Here is a 15663-nt window from a genome sequence, read left to right on the forward strand (position 1 = left end):
CACTATGCTTCTACCACCCGTCTTGCACTTTTCCTGTGCTATGAAATCAGCATGTGCAGTATCAAGGTTGCTGGAATTGCAAATCATATCTGCAACCAATCCATAGAACATGATGTATTATATGGGTGAAAAATACACTTTACTGGACACTGAAAATATGAAGTTATTTGTTACTGAAGCATAACACAAAAAATACTTACTGGGTTCATCACCACTTTAATAGGTAAGATATTTCCATGGCATGAACCACTAAAATCATGTAAAGTTATTAGTAATATTAATAATAATGCCAATTATTATTTTCTCATATTTGTTTACTCTAGGATTTCCCTAGGATCAAATAGAGGACTCTCATATTGCTACTCAATATTCCCTTTAATAAGTTAAAAATCATGTTTTCTCCTGCCATTATTGTACAGGGTCTCTATCTTCAAAAATGTGTCTCAGTTTTAAAATAGTGCCTTAGATTGGTAGCTATTCTGATATATAAATGTCCTTCCAGAAAGAAAAAGTATTTTATAACAATATTAAAAATATTGACATTTATCATAAAAGAAACATATCCCCGTGCAGATAGTTCTGATCCTTATTTTGTACTTATATTTATAAAACAATTGTCATAAACTCTCTATTTTATAACACAGGCCTTAGAAAATCCACTTTTCTTATCCTATTTATAGAGAAAGATATGGAAGTTAGATAGCTAAATGACTTGTTAAAGGTTAAGAGTTAGATCGAGTTGTCATACACAGTATTTTAGTACCATGCCCAGAATTACATTTCCAGATCACTATTCAATCATGTCCATGTACAATTCTTTATTTGCCATTAGCAATTTTGTTTCTGATTGTTAAGTTTTAAAAACATTAATTTATTTATTTGAGAACACTTAACATGAGATTATTGGAGAAGGAAATAGCAACCCACTCCAGTGTTCTTGCCTGCAGAATCTCAGGGATGGGGGAGCCTGGTGGGCTGCTGTCTACGGGGTCGCACAGAGTCGGACACGACTGAAGCGACTTAGCAGCAGCAGCAGCAGCAGCAGCAACATGAGATTTACCCTCTTAGATTTTTTAAATGTATAATATAGTATTGTTATCTATAGGTGCAATGTTGTATAACAGATTTCACCTATTCAACTAAAATTTAATTCATATCAATTGACAACTTCTGTTTCTCCTTAGCTTCAGTCCCTAAAAACCAGCATTCTATTATTTGCTTAAATGGGTTTAACTACTTTAGATGTCACATAAGTGAATCATGCAGTGTTTGTCCTTCTGTGAATCTCTTATTTTACTTAGAATAATGCCCTTAAGGTTCATCCATGCTGTTTTACACTTGACTGAGGTCAAGGAACTATTTCCCCATTTTATTTTGGGAGTTTTATGGTTTTAAACCTTAAGTTTGCCTTTAATTCATTTTGAGTTGATGTTTGTGTATGGTGTAAGGCATGGGTGTAATTTCATTCTTTTGTATGTGAGTGTACACTGTTCCCCATATCATTTCTTGAAAAGACTACACTTCCGCATTTTTTATTCCTGACACACTTGTCAAAAGTTAGTTGCGTGTATACCTATGGGTTTACTTCTGAGCCGTTTAGTGTGTCCCTTTGGTCTATGTCTGCTGTTATAACATTGCCATTCCGTTTGGATTACTATAGCTTTGTGATACAATTTGGAATCAGGAAGTGTAATATTTCCAGCTTTGTTTTTCTTTCTCAGGATCGCTTTGGATATTTGAGGTCTTTTGTGGTTACAGTTAAATTTTAGGATTTTTCTATATCTGTGAAAAATGCCATTAGAAATTTGATAGGGATTGTTTTGAATCTGTAAAACACTTTCAGTATTAAAACCATTTTAAAACCATTTTAACAAAATTAATTCTACCAATTCATGAATGAGTAATAGTCACTCATTTGTGTCTAACCCTTTGTGACCCCATGGACTATAACCTGCCAGGTTCTTCTGTCCATGGAGTTCTCCAGGCAAGAATACTAGAGTGGGTTGCCATTTCCTCCTCCAAATTCATGAATAAGGAGATACATAATTAATTTATTTGTGTCTTCTTCAGTTTCCTTCATTAAAATTTTGTAGTTTTCAGCGTGTGGATCTTTTACATTTTTGAGTAAACTTGTTCCTAAGTAATTTATTCTTTATGCTAGTGTAAATGAGATTGTTTTCTTAATTTATTTTTTGGATAAAGGAAAAGATTTTATTGACTATGAGGGAAAGCAACATCCTTGAAATGCCAATATGAATTAATCAAGGGAAAAGTATTGGAAGGCTAGGAATAGAAAGGACAAAACTTATAAAAAGAAAGATGGAAGGCCACCAAGGCAAATTTCATTATTTTAACACCTCACTTAAGGGTGAACTATCTTAATAGTAATAATAATCATGCCCACTATCTATGTATTTAGTTCAGATCAGTCGCTCAGTCACGTCTGACTCTTTGTGACCCTATGGACTGCGGCAAGCTAGGCCTCACTGTCCATCACCAACTCCCAAAGGTGACTCAAATTCATGTCCATTGAGTCAGTGATGCCATCCAACCATCTCATCCTCTGTCAACCCCTTCTCCTCCTGCCTTCAATCTTTCCCAGCATGAGGGTATTTTCCAGTGAGTCAGTTCTTTGCATCAGGTGGCCAAAGTATTGGAGTTTCAGTTTTAACATCAGTCTTTTCAATGAACATCCAGGACTGATTTCCTTTAGGATGGACTGGTTGGATCTCCTTGCAGTCCAAGAAACTCTCAAGAGTCTTCTACAACACCACAGTTCAAAAGCATCAATTCTTCAGCACTCAGCTTTCTTTATAGTCCAACTCTCACATCCATACACGACTACTGGAAAAAACATAGCCTTGACTGGACGGACCTTTGTTGGCAAAGTAATGTCTCTGCTTTTTAACATGCTGTCTAGGTTGGTCATAACTTTTCTTCCAAGGAGTAAGAGTCTTTTTATTTCATGGCTGCAGTCACCATCTGCAGTGGTTTTGGAGCCCAAGAAAATAAAGTCTATCACTGTTTCCACTGTTACTCCATCTATTTGCCATGAAGTGATGGAACCAGATGCCATGATCTTTGTTTTCTGAATGTTGAGCTTTAAGCCAACTTGTTCACTCTCCTCTTTCACTTTCATCAAGAGGCTCTTTAGTTCTTTTTTGTTTTCTGCCATAAAGGTGGTGTCATCTGCATATCTGAGGTTATTGATATTTCTCCCAGCAACCTTGATTCCAGCTTGTGCTTTATCCAGACCAGTGTTTCTCATGATGTACTCTGCATATAAGTTACATAAGCTGTGACAATATACAGCCTTGATGAACTCCTTTTCCTATTTGGAACCAGTCTGTTGTTCCATGTCCAATTCTAAACTGTTGCTTCCTGACCTGCATACAGATTTCTCAAGAGGCAGGTCAGGTGTTCTGGCATTCCCATCTCCTTCAGAATTTTCCACGGTTTATTGTGATGTACACAGTCAAAGGCTTTGGCATAGTCAATAAAGCAGAAATAGATGTTTTTCTGGAACTCTGGCTTTTTCAATGATCCAGCAGATGTTGGCAATTTGATCTGTGGTTCCTCTGCCTTTTCTAAAATCAGCTTGAACATCTGGAAGTTCACGGTTCATGTATTGTTGAAGCCTGGCTTGGAGAATTTGAGCATTACTTTGCTAGCATGTGAGATGAGTGCAAATGTGCGGTAGTTTGATCATTCTTTGGCATTGCCTTTCTTAGGGATTGGAATGAAAACTGACCTTTTCTAGTCCTGTGGCCACTGCTGAGCTTTCCAAATTTTCTGGCATATTGAGTGGAGCACTTTGACGGCTTCATCTTTTAGGATTTGAAATAGCTCAATTGGAATTCCATCACCTCTGCTAGCTTTGTTCATAGTGATGTTTCTTAAGGCCTACTTGACTTCACATTCCAGGATGTCTGGCTCTCGGTGAGTGATCACACCATCATGATTATCTGCATCGTGATTATTTGTGTATTAGGTACTGTTATAACAGTGTTTCACATCTCTATTAATCTATCTAACTATGCATCATTATTAACACAATGCTATTTATGGAAAAATTAAAATGAAAAATTTAAATACATTTAATAAATGTTATTTTTTAATATACTTAATATGCTTTAGAAAGAAGTTTCAAAAATAAATTTTTCTAAATTTCTGTAGGTAAATACCAGAAAGCAATGTCCTACAAATTATATGCTTTGGAAATATATCCAAGTTTTCTCTGCCTCTCTGACCCTGTCTTATTTTCTATTTTACTTCATTTAATGTAAATTATCAGCATATTTTCACTCAAATAAACAAGTTATTTTTTAAATGTCCGCCAATAGAGGACAAACAAGATGTGGTACATATACACAATAGACTGTTACTCAGACATGAAAAAGAACAAAATAATATTATTTGCAACAACATGAATGGACCCAGAGATTTTCATACTGAGTGAATTAAGTCAAAAAGAGAGAGACAAATATCATATGGTATCACTTATTTGTGGAATCTAACAAAAGGATACAAATGAAACTATCTACAAAACAGACATGGAATTACAGATGTAGAAGACAATCATAGTTCTCAGGGGGCGAGGGGATAGGGAGGGATAAGCTGGGAGACTGGGACTGACATATATACACTACTAGATATAAAACAGGTAACTAATAAGAACTTACTCTATAGCACAGGTAACTGTACTCAATAACCTGCAATAGCCTATATGGAAAAAAAAATCTAAAAAGATGTGGATATATGTGTATATATAACTGATTTACTTTGCTGTACACCTGAAACTAATACAACATTGTAAATCAACTATAATAATTGTTTTTAACATAGTACTTTTTAATGTAAAAGGGCAAGTAATAAGTTTTATAAGTGTTACAGCTATGTACTTACTTTCAATCCATGGCTAACTTAAAACTAACTACATTTTTTTTTTCCCTACAAGCTTTAATTGAAGAACTATATAACAATTATTTTAGATTAAGGCTACTTCTAAGCCAGTTGGTATGTGAAAGCTGTATGAGTCACACAAGTTCATATATATCAGGCAGCCTAACTTCATGTCAGAAAACAATCACAAATGCAACCAAGCAATTGGACACACAGACCACAGGAACTGCAGAAAGAAAACTGAGTAACTCCACTGTTCATAATACTGTCTGAGACATACATCTCCATGACATTTTCTTGATAGAAGTAAAGTTCCCTAGAGACATGAGCTTTTATAAATCCATTAAAATACCTTGCAAGCTGCTGCCTCCATGTTCAAATACTGTCTCTGTATTCCTGGAGGCTTGCAGTATATTTTTTTATCTGACCTCCAGATGCTTTAATAATTTTTGACATTTTCAAATACAAAAATCAAGCTTCAACTTTTATTTTACAATTTAGAAGTAACTTAATGACTTTATTTTCTTTAAGGAACTTCTTTGTTTGTCCAAATGGCCCCTGAATGGTAACTGCGGATTATTTTATACATGATCTGGATTTCATATGATTATATCTCTGCAGTTGGCATATATGTTTATCTTTCACTGTCACTGTCTTTTGAACAAATGTCTCTGATTATTATAGATAGATAAACAAATGACAGGTTACATGGTGGAGGTGAAGAGAGCATGATTTTTTTTCACAATGTGCTTATAACATGTTACATTATGCCTTATTGTTGTTCTATTCTTAAATTTTACTAAATCATTGAACAGTATTTTCACCAGAGGAAAAGAGCAGTTCACAAGCTTTTGTTTAGTTATCCTGCTGTAACACAATTTTACTCAAAACTATTTTACAGAGTGTGGTACAGTTTGACTGTGATTCCTTTAAATAATCCACCTTGTATTGTGGTTTAAAATGCAAAACTGGATCAAAAGTGTGCTTTAATTTTATGTAATCATGTGTAAAAAAGCAAGTGATTACAATGAAATCAAATATATAGAAAGGATGGCTATTCTATGTGTTAAAGCACAGAAATACATATTTAGTGTTTAAGGGGCCTAATTTACTGTTTTTAAAGAAAATTACTAAAATCACTAAGCCAAGAGTGTCCATTGAAATGCTCACCTACATGGTAGCAGATGAAAGGTTGGTATACATTCATTTTATGGCTTTGTAATTTTTAAAACATAAACCTCTGTAAACTCCTATGTTCTTTTTGACACAGACTATTGAAAATTATATATAATTCATCATCCTCCATTTAGGCACAATTGTGATTCTATGCAATGATGGTAATGTAAAGTAAGCCCAATTTCAACATCTAAATGTGTATATTTTAATACATTATTAATAGTTTCATTGAGATATAATTTACATACCATACATTTTTCCCATTTGAAAAATGTAGCTGACAAACTTAGATTTGGGGCATTTTCTGTTGGCTATTTTTCCCCCTGTGAATTAACATATTTTTCCTGTTTCTTTGGATATCTTATAATTTTTTTTTTTTTGAAAATTGGACAATTTTGTAACATATTTTAACCAGTCTAGTGTCAGATCCCTTCACCAGAGGTTTGTTCTTAGATAAATCTTCCCTCAGTATTTATCTTCATGTTGTTATTTGTCTTACTCCTTGATTAAATTTATTTCTAAGCATTTTCTTATGTGTGATATATTTTGGGGGGGCTTATTTTCTTTATTTTTTTCTGATATTTGCTGTTGATGTATAATCAACTGCTTTCTGTACAATAATTTTGTATCCTGTAACTTTACTAAATATATTGATTAGGTCTAGCAATTTTTTGCTTTAAGATTTTAGGATTTTCTATATGTAAGATCATGGCATCTGAGTGCATGCATGCTCAACTGCTCGATTGTTCCCAACCCTTTATGATCCCATGGACTGTAGCCTGCCAGAATCCTCTGTCAATGGGGTATTCCAGGCAAGAATACTGAAGTGGGTTGCCATTTCCTACCCCAGGGGATCTTTCTGACTCAGGGATTGAGCTCATGTCTCCAGTGGCTCTTGCACTGCAGGCACAGTCTTTACCACTGAGCCACCTGGGAAGCCTCATTGCATCTGCCAGTAAAAACAATTATATTTTTCCTTTTCTATTTGGTTGTCATTTATTTTATCTTCTTTCCTAATTGCTCTAACTAGAACTTAGTACTATGTTGAATAGGAATAGTAAGACTGGGCACATTTATCTTCTTCCTTACCTAGGGTCAGTGTACTATAGAGCAACAAAATACAAGGGGATCAATGATCAATGTAGAAAACCAAATCTATAAAAAAAAATTTTAATCAAATAGTTAATCCAGACAAGAAGTTTTACTATCATATTGGTTAATGACTCATTCTTATTAATGTTAATAAAAATTCATAAACTGCAGGTAGAGTGAAAAGCAGATGATCCACCTGAAGAAAAAAAAATTCAGAACATTATGTAACATTTCATTCATTCCTGTGGAAATGGGTATATTATCATGCAAGTTAGGATATCAATTTAATCACAGGTAACAGTTTTTCCCCTTCCCAGGTTCCTGCTAATAGATAAAATATATACTATGATTTCTTTAGAATACTTGCCCTTACTCCTTACTCAGTGATTTCATAAGGAAGGAAGAATGACTCAGCTGATCAGTAAGGTTTGGAAAACAAATGACCCTGTTAATCTAGTCCTTTCTGATCTCTATTTTTCTAGATACTTTTCTGGGAGGCAGAAATATTCTCCTCTTTTTTAGGCTCATAGATCAGGTGGCTTATTGGTAAATAGTCCACCTGCCAATGTCGGAGATGCAGGTTTGATCCATGGTTGGGAAGATCCCCTAGAGAAGGAAACGGCAGTCCACTCCAGTATGTTTGCCTGACAAATGTATGGACAGTGGAGCCTGACAGGCTACACTCCCTGGGGTCAAAAAAGTGTCAGACACAACTTAGTGACTTAACAGCAACAACAAAAAGATTAGGTTCTGTGTTTTGTTAACTGGAGTATAATTGCTTTACAATATTGTGTTAGTTCTGCTGCATAATGAAGTGAATTGTTGTATGTATACATATATCCCTTCCCTCTTAAATTCCTATCCTACCCATCTAGGTCATCACATAGGACCTGTTGAGCTCCCTGTGCTTTATAGAGATTCCTGCTAGCTATCTATGTTACACATGGTAGTGAAATTCTGACTTTCAGCACCGGGAGAGAAAACAAGGCACTCTATTTAGTGGGGTTTTAGCTTCACAAAGGGGGCTCTAAGGAAAGCTCTGAATTCTAGAAAACTTTGAAGTGATGACAGACTCAAGCAATATTTTCCCGCTTGGTTTACCAGCAATAGTGGTAGTATTTTGATCCTCCTTTGAACTCTATGCCTATTTTTCAAGTGAGTCAGAATGTGAATACCAATTCAGAGAGATCTTCATATCGCTTCAAGGAAACTTGTTGGCAAAACTAAGATTTATCTGTCTCCAGAACATAATTCAATGATGTTTACATCAGTTAAAATATGACAGGGTGAAAAAAAAAATCCACCTTTGACCCTCTTTCATTTTATTTTTATGTATTTCATATAGTTTGTTTCAACATGCTTATTTCTTTTGGCATGTTTCTGACAGTTTTCTTCTGCTTTATGCTTACGGGGGAGTTTTCTTTAGTTGATGTATGTTGAGTTTTGTTTTTTGATAACTGTTAGTCTTTTCCTGATTTTTTTCCCTTATGATGTGGGGAGAGTCCATTAAAATTCTTGATTCTCTCCTCTAAATGTATAACAAGATCAAGGTAAATACTTTCATGGATTTCGTTTGTTTGTTCCTACTGTGAATGGAAAAGTTATAGTTCTTGACTTTTCCGTTCTATTTTGCTTTTCAGGACATTTTCTTATGCTGTTTTTCTTTTCCCTTAACCACTCAATCACCAAAAGATGCTTCTAATTTCCCCTTTCCACCCTTTTTTTCCTGTTCAAGAAGCTATAATATTTTAAGATTGCATATACTATTAATTACCTTTCCTGTTATCTGTCACATCTTCCATGACATTTGTTTTCATATTTTTATATGTTGGATGAATTAGTCTTCCTGACAGTAGTTTTATATCATACATATGTCATATGTCCCGTTGCTTACTTCTTTCTTATTTACTCCCTGCATATTTTTCATTCTGTCTTTGCTTACCTCAAAGACTGGCACTGGGTGGAAGCTTTAGGGAAAACATGCCAGAAGTTGGCATTTTCCCTACATTCACTTTGAGGTAATTTGGTGTTTGAGCATGCTTGGTCTTGAAGTTATACTGAGCTTTTTTGGTAGTGTTATATTTTTTCCTCCTGTTCTCTATTTTTGGAGAAAATAATTTGATGCAGGGAGTTAGGCAGTCAGCATGGTCTTCAGCTATTTGGAAGACTTTATATGATAACAGTTCATATATGAATGCTTAAAAATAAAAATTTATTAAGGAAAAGGAGTTAAGAAACTTAAGATTAGTTAAAAAGGGGTAAAAATTAAACTTATTGAACAAGTCAAGGCAGTACTATTCTTAGAATTGTTATATAGCTTCTATTTTTCAATAGTGTTAGAATGTCTCAAAAATTTTCCAAATACAAAAAACTACAAAAGCTTTAAAATACTAATGAAGTGTCTTTCTGTTAGAAGATGCTTAAGAGAAATAGCTGGAGGAAACTCTATCAAGTCTAATATCTTTATTAAGAAGCAACCACAATAGACCAAGTGTATTAGATTGCCCCCAAAATGAACATTTAATTTCCTATAACCAAATCCCTGACTAATAAATTAGCTACAAATTGCAAATTGTATGAGCTAAAACTGGGTGAGACAGCTATCTCAATTCTGGGGGAGGGGGGGAAAGACCACAAAATAGCAATGGTCTTTTAGAAACACCATTATCCATTTGTCTACTCAAAAGATCTCAATTCCAATGGGAGAAATGATACTCTACTCTTTACAGTATTCATTACAGTATTCAGATAGAGAACATTTACTCCCATCCCAAGACTGTGGCGTTTTATATGGTTTGAAAAACACCAGGGAAAGAGAAAAGGGAAAAATGAAAATTAGATGCTCAATAGAAACAAAGATTGATGGATAATTTACTCTAAAAAGATTCAGACACATGGTAATCATTTGTAGCTTAAGGTTATAAACACACTGTTGCTCTCTTTGTAAAAGTATAGGAATTTCTTTCAAAATTCCAGATTTAAATCTTTTAAAACAATTAATACTTAAATAAGTCCTTCATTATGCAGATAGATAGAAGTGAGGTACAAAGATGACTACAATTACATATTATCCACCTTTTTTTTTTTTTAGAAAAAAATGGAAGTGGTGTGGCCCTGTTTTTGCCTTCAGGAGTCCATAAGATATGGACACAGAATTATAACAAGGTAAAATGAAACAGATATAGTGACGGAGACAAATATGTTATGGAAACACAAAGGAGAGATACAATAATATCAGGTAGTGAGATGGCCTTTATACAAGTGTCTTGAGACAGGCACTTAACAATGCATTAATTTTTAAAAAGTAGAACCATGACTGAAGTAAGATTAGAAAGAAGGGGTAGCATGAGCAAATTTACAGAAGCAGGAAATTTTCAAGTAATAATGATTAAATTGGCTAAGTATAGGAGAGCTTCAGTAGCTTGACAAACAATTGCTATGCATTCTTGTAGGGGCTTAGTTGACAGGTTAATGTACTTGTATTATGATTTAGGCAATATGATTAGTGTTAAGTTTTGTCAGAGTTTTGCCTGGAGAATTTACTCCGTTTTTCTATAAATATTTATTCACTCATTGTTTCAATTAGTGCATAATGAGTATCTCTGATGTGCTAAACTTTACTCTACATGATGGGCAGCAAATCTGGAAAACTCAGCACTGGCCACAACACTGGAAAAGGTCAGTTTTTATTCCAATCCCAAAGAAGGGCAATGCCAAAGAATGTTCAAACTACCACAAATTGCTCATTTCACATGCTAGCAAGGTAATGTTCAAAATTCCCCAAGCTAGATTTCAACAGTAGGCAGAGGAATCAGAGATCAAATTGCCAATATCCATTGGCTCATAGAAAAAGCAAGAGAATCCCAGAAAAACAGCTACTTCTGTTTCACTGACTATGTGAAAGTTTGACTGTGTGGATCACAACTAACTGTGGAAAATTCTTAAAGAGATAGGAATACCAGACCACCTTACCTGCCTCCTGAGAAATCTGTATGCAGGTCAAGAAGAAAGAGTTAGAACCAGACATGGAACAACAGACTGGTTCCAAATTGGGAAAGGAGTACGTCAAGGCTGAATGTTGTCACCCCACTTATTTAACTTATATGCAGAGTACATTAGGTGAAATTCTGGGTTGGATGAATCCCAAGCTAGAATCAAGATTGCCGGGAGAAATATCAATAACCTCAGATAGGTACATGAAACCACACTTATGGCAGAAAACCAACATGAGAGCCTCTTGATGAAAGTGAAAGAAGAGAGTGAAAGAGCTGGCTTAAAACTCAACATTCAAAAAACGAAGATCATGGCACCTGGTAACATCACTTCATGGCAAACAGATGGGGAAACAATGGAAACAGTGATAGACTTTATTTTCTTGGGCTCCAAAATCACTGCAGATTGTGACTGCAGCTATGAAATTAAAAGACACTTGCTCCTTAGAAGAAAAGCTATGACAAACCTAGACAGTGTATTAAAAAGCAGAGACATTACTTTGCTGACAAAGGTCCATATAGTCAAAGCTATGTTTTTACCAGCAGTTGTGTATGGATGTGAGAGTTGGACCATAAAGAAGACTGAGTGCTGAAAAAGGGATGTTTTTCAACTGTGGTGTTGGAGAAGACTCTTGAAAATCCATTGGACTGCAAGGAGATCAAACCAGTCAGGCCAAAAGAAAATCAGTCCTGAATATTCATTGGAAGGACTGATGCTGAAGCTGAAGCACCAATACTCTGGCCACCTGATGCAAAGAACCAGTTTATTAGAAGAGACTCTGATGCTGGGAAAGATTGAAGGCAGGAGGAGAAGGAGATGACAGAGGATAAGATGGTTGCATGGCATCACAGACTCATTGGACATGAGTTTGAGCAAGCTCTGGGAGATGGTTAAGGACAGAGAAGCCAGGTGTTCTGCAGTTCATGGGGTTGCAAAGAGCTGGGCATGACTGAGTGACTGAACAACAACAACACGATGGACAGAGTAATAAGCAAGATAATCGATGCTCTGGTTTTTAGCCAGGTTTGCCTTTGAGTTGAAGAAGTTGTATTTTTAATGATAAATACATAATTTAAGAAACTGGGGTAAGGGCAATAATGCTTCCCTGGTTTCTCAGTGGTAAAAACCCCACCCCCACCCCCGCAATGTGAAAGATGGGGATTGGATCCCTGAGTCAGGAAAGTCCCCTGGAAAAGGAAATGGCAACCCCTTCCAGTATTCTTTCCTGGAAAAGTCCCATGGACAGAGAGACTGGCAGGCTACAGTCCATAAAAGAGTTGGACAGGACTTAGCAACTAAACAGAGCAACAAAGGGAAGTAACAAAAATAAAACCTGACAATTAAAAAGCTCTTGCCTGATTGGATGTCTTAACTCTATTCACATGGCAGATGCTCTTCATGGCCTGCCCTGGTCCCCTCTGCTGCTGATCTGGTGATAGAGCCTTTGCATGCTTTTAAAATCCCACATGATCCACAGGACTGAATAACACTTTCACTGTCACTAGTCCACTTGCCTATCTCTCTGTTTGCTCTCCTAAGAGTATCCTTGTTGTTTAGTTGCTTAGTTGCTATGTCATGTCTGACTCTTTGTGACCCCATGGACCCCATATAGCCTGCCAGGCTCCCCTGTCCATGGAATTTCCCAAGTAAGAATACTAGAGTGGGTTGCCATTTCCTTCTCCAGAGCATCCTTAAATATTATCAAACTCTATTGAGCCTTTGTTCAGGAAAGCCAGAAGTGCAATGAAAGGAGAGAAGTTCACTTCCCTAAGATAAGTGACAAGATTAATGGATCAATGCCACAGTCTTCTTTCTCTGTATTGAAACAATTCTGAGGCACAGTCTAGATGTTTCCTTGGAGCAGGAGGATCAAAGCAGATCTAAATATATTTCCAACAGTGATAATCAACACAATAACCTACTTTCAACTGGCTTCTCTCCCTTCCATTTTGCACTTTATTTGCTCCATCATTCTTTCTCCTTGGGATGACTTTCCATACATGATCTGCACCAAAGATATTTAGATAGGATGATTATAGAGGGAGGCGTCTCTGAAAAAATTAAGTAACCATGCAAAGATTCAGTGAAAAACAATTGACAGAGAGAAAATAGAAATTCAAAAGCCCTGAGGAAGGGATGAAGAAGAAAGGAAAGGTAAAAATGATGAAAGTAGAATAAATAATTGTGAATAAGTTATTAATTACTATAAAAGTACATGCCATCAGCTTGTGTTGTGTAATTTATCATAATTAATAATTTTTGTGAGCAATCATGTTTAGTGTTCAGAATTCTAAAACTCTTTAAACCACAAATTTTTTAGAAAATTATTTTCTCTTGTCACAGGCTTAATTGTGCCATTAAGACTTCCCAGAGCAAAAATCATTGTGGATGTGAGAAATTTAAAAACTTGAGTTAAAGTGGTACCTATGATGGCATCTATGATCATGAACCCTGTGTTTTACTGAACCTTTTAGTTATGGTTTCCTAAATCTCTCTGGAAAGGAGATCTTTATTGTCTCTCAGGCAATACTTGTCTCCAATATTTATGCCTTTCTTGTTCCCAAGGAATCATTTTTTCAAACTCACATACCCCAAATTCCAGCCTCAAATCCCATGGTCTCAGGAAAAGGCATTTGGTAGTATTTATAAAAATGGAAATGTAATTGATTGTTATGGAAATGCTGAGCTAATATTAATTAACATTTTTCTAAAAATTATTTTAACTCTAGAAAAAGATCTAGGGAAGTGGGACATAGAATGGACATATTTAATGGAATTTGTAAGAATAGAGATAAAAGGGCTTTGTGTGTGAGGAGGAAGCTGATGAAGGCAGCAAGCAGTGGGTGCAAATAGCAAAGTGCCCACAGAGGAGTAAAGCATCATCTTAAGTAGAAATTATGGCTCTGAATGGCAGGACAGGAAAACCATATGAGTGACAGGTCACTGATTTTAAAATGTAGTCCCCACGTCATTTTACCTGGAGTGATTGCAGAGTTTGATCAAATCACAGGATGCATTCATGGATCAGACTATGACCTCTAATGTCTCTCCATCTCTAAGATTTTCCTAATTTCTTTTTTGCTGGGCTTATTGCATTCAAGAAAATCCTTCAACAGAAATATTCGGGGTTGATGACTAACACTGGATAAAGCGGGGATTAGGTTAGCAGTCACTTCAAGAGGGTTAGTATAATTTCATTTCACTCAAAAATAAAAGGATAAACTATCACACTAAGAGAACTTCTGATGAAATTTTAAGCTTTTTTCTTTTAGTAATGGTATATCTGGTATAATGTCAGTACTCTTTTTCATTCTTTACATAAGGGTTTCAGAATATCTCATAATTTCAATGAAATACTTGTCAATTCATTTTTGTTGAAGATAATATATACACTAAGAGAAAATATTTTTCAGATTTTTCTATTACTGAACATATTCAAAGCCCAGCTGTTTTTATGATCATAAAATGCTTACTTCTGGTGCCCAGATGCAGACAAGCATTATCACAAGAGGTGTATGCTCTCTCTCACTGAACAGATGTAGGAAGAAAATCCAATTATCTAGGCTTACTTATTCTTTGTTTTCTTTATTTAATTCTAATTTTCATAAAAAGATCTTTTCATCTTTCATTATTTTCCTATATCGAACCACCAGTTCCCTCCCTCCCCACTGCCTCTTTTTTCTTAATAGGTGCTTGTGTTGGTTAAATCACTAAGTTCTGTCCGGCTCTTGCGACCCCATGGTGAGGCCCTCCAAACTCCTCTGTCCATGGGATTTCCCAGGCAAGAATACTGGAGTGAGTTGCCATTTCCTTATCCAGGGGCTCACTATTCAGTAATGGCAATTCCCTTAGATATAAGAAAATGTTCATCAGTAAAAAAGACAGTGACAATGAGGTAATAGAGCACAGTGGCCGGGAATATGGATTTTGGATTTATAAAAATTAGGGTTTAGACATGTGTCTCTTACTAGATGATCTTATATTAATATCTGTGATCCTATCTCTTAATCAAAAAAATAGAAACAATTACATCTACCTTATGAAATCATTATGAAGATAAAATAATTCTTATAAAATACTTAGCATGCTGTCTGACACATAGCAAACTTAAAACGGGTCATAAATGACAAATATTGTTAAAAGTAGGATGTAAACATGTCTCTCTATATATCCATGATTCTCTCAAAGCCTGAAAAATTTGAACAAGTAATTTTAATATTACTTCTACTGTATGCAAGAGAGTTAAAATCCTCTAAGACTAAAAGTTATTGTCCAACATAATGATTCTTCACATTTTCTTATTTATTGCCTGAAAAAAATGTTTAAGTCTCCCAGTCATCCTGAGAAAGGCTAGCATTTTATTAATATTTGGAAGTGCTGTGCAGCTATTTATGTTCTCATTATTTGTACCTCTAATACAATAAAAATTGAGGAGAGATATTTTTACACTGAATTGTCTATGCACTGGCATTTGTTTCTTATTGACACTAATTTAAACCA

This window comes from Bos javanicus, chromosome 28, assembly GCF_032452875.1.
Source record: "Bos javanicus breed banteng chromosome 28, ARS-OSU_banteng_1.0, whole genome shotgun sequence".
Lineage (NCBI taxonomy): Eukaryota > Metazoa > Chordata > Mammalia > Artiodactyla > Bovidae > Bos > Bos javanicus.